The sequence below is a fragment of the Atheta coriaria genome, unplaced genomic scaffold (assembly GCF_025399875.1).
Source record: "Atheta coriaria isolate IRGN ID8LTWV9N9 unplaced genomic scaffold, Caltech_Dcor_3.1 WTDall_ctg6124, whole genome shotgun sequence".
NCBI classification, from domain to species: domain Eukaryota; kingdom Metazoa; phylum Arthropoda; class Insecta; order Coleoptera; family Staphylinidae; genus Dalotia; species Dalotia coriaria.
The window spans coordinates 1,802-4,247 of NW_027049713.1; the positions used below are offsets into that span (position 1 = coordinate 1,802).

Here is a 2,446-nt window from a genome sequence, read left to right on the forward strand (position 1 = left end):
ATTTATAAGAATACTTTGTATTTTATTATTTATAGGTGCAAATTTTTTTTAGAATTTTATTTTTAAGTTAGGGTTAATTGGGTTTTTGGATTTGAGTTCGGGGGGACTATACCTCGTTTTCGTTATATAAATTGATATATCTTGCATGAAAAAGTTTTTTTAAGAGTATCATTGAATTATTTATTTTTTATATAGGGTTAAAATTTATTTTCCCCTATTGTTTTAATTAACTAAATTTAGTACTAAATTATTAGAAGATTTTACTTCTTTTTATATTTTCAAAATATATACTTATTCAAGTTCAATAATTTAATTAAATAAAATTTATCTCAAATATTAGTTATAATAGGCACAATTAAATAGTAAGAAAATAGATAACTGTTAAAAGTTGTCCTGTAATAATGTAAGGATCTTCAACTGGTCGTGCCCAATTCAAGTTAATAAAATAAGAATAGTTACTAATGCTCAAAATAAAGTTTTTCTAATTGGATAAAAAGCAGTTCTACTTATTTTTTTTATTAGTAAAAGGTAAAATTATTAAAATGGAAATTTGGGAAACAACTAAAGCAATTACTCCTCCCAATTTGTTAGGGGATTGATCGTAGAATTGCGTATGCAAAAAAAAATATCATTCAGGTTGAATATGAATAGGTGTGACTAAAGGATTTGCAGGAACAAAATTATCAGGTCTCTAGTAATAAGGATTAATAAGAGTTAACAAAGTTAAAATTATAATTATAATAATAAATCCAAATAAACCCTTAAAGGGAAAATAAGGATGGAATGGAATTTTATCAATGTTTCTGTTTTTTCCCTAAAGGATTATTGGATCCAGTTTGATGAAGAAATAATAGATGAATCATTACTAATGCTGAAACAATAAAGGAAGTAGAAAATGAAGAGTAAAAATCGAGTTAAAGTTGCATTGTCAACTGCAAATCCACCTCATAGTCATTGAAAAAGAGTTCCCAAATATGGAATAGCAGATACAAGATTTGTAATTACTGTAGCTCCTCAAAATGATATTTGGCCTCCAGGTAAAACATAGCCTAAAAATGCGGGTTTCTATTACTAAAAAAAAAATAATTACTCCTACTAATCATGTAATTGTATAATTGTATGATCTATAATAAATTCCTCCCTTAAAGAGAGTAAAGGCAAATAAAAAAAAACTCCATTTGCATGTAAAGTACGAATTAATCATCCATAATTTACATCTCGACAAATATGAGCTACTCTATTAAATGCAAGATTTACATTAGCAGTATAATGTATTGTAAAAAATTCCTGTAATAATTTGAATTATTAAGCATAAGCCTAATAGAGATCCAAAATTTCATCAAGCTGAAATATTTTGAAGGAGTAGGTAAATCAATTAAAAGTTATTAATGATTTTTAAAATTGGTGATTTTAATCGTAAAGGTGTTTTCATTAGTAAATTTGTCAAGAGGGACCATGTTCAATTTTAGTAATTTTACTACAGCAATTAAAGTAATAAATAAATAAATAATAATGAATAAAATAACTATAATTGAAGGATAATTAAAAAATTTAGTTAAATTAAAATTATTAGTATTTAAATTTAAATTTTCTAAATAGATATAGTTGTAATTAATGAGAAAAAAATCTATAAAAAATATCTAAAACTTAAAATTAAAAGTTAAAATAAATATAACTTTATAATTTTGGGTTTAATAAGAAAATATTTCATTAGAGGCAATTCTAGTTATATAAATAAATAAAATTAGTATTCCTCCTACTATAATTAAAAATAGAATATATGAAAAAACAAAAATTTACATTAAATATACCAGTTATTAATGCAATTAAATTCTTTGGAGTAAAAGGGTAATTCCTATTGTTAATGGATGATTTAAAAATATAAAAATATTGATAGTATTAAATTAATTATAATAATTTCAGAAAATAGTTTATTAAAAATATTAATTTTGGAGATTAATGATAGAAAGATTTTTTTTTTTCTGAAGTTTTAAAGAATATATCTTATATTTGATTTACAAGACCAATATTTTATTTAAATTATTAAAACAATTCTAATGTTAATATTTTCTTATTTAATATATTTTTCTGGGTTATTAGTTTTTGTTTTAAACGAAACATTTATTATTAAATTGCAAGATTAGGTTATTATTTGGGTTTATATTTTAATTTATTTATTTATTTAAAATTTTAACATGAATTTTATTTTGTATTTTTTAACATAAGAGTTGAGGTGCTTTAGGATTACTATTCTTGTTTCTTTAATTCGAACAGGAAATATTTTTCAAACATTTAGAATTTTATGATAAAATTTATTTTTATTTTGTATTTATGATTCCATTAAGTAAAAAGGTTTTGAATAAATCAATATTTATATTTGATTATAAGTTTTATTTTTATAGTTCATTTTAAGTTTAATTATTTAATTAATGATATTTCTTATTTT

The 2,446-nt window shown here is 21.4% G+C and overlaps 1 pseudogene; it reads right to left on the bottom strand.

The window, feature by feature from the left end:
- Positions 1–243: 243 nt before the first annotated feature.
- On the bottom strand, positions 244–1,348 carry LOC135803044 (cytochrome b-like; annotated as a pseudogene).
- Between the last annotated feature and the right edge of the window lie 1,098 nt (positions 1,349–2,446).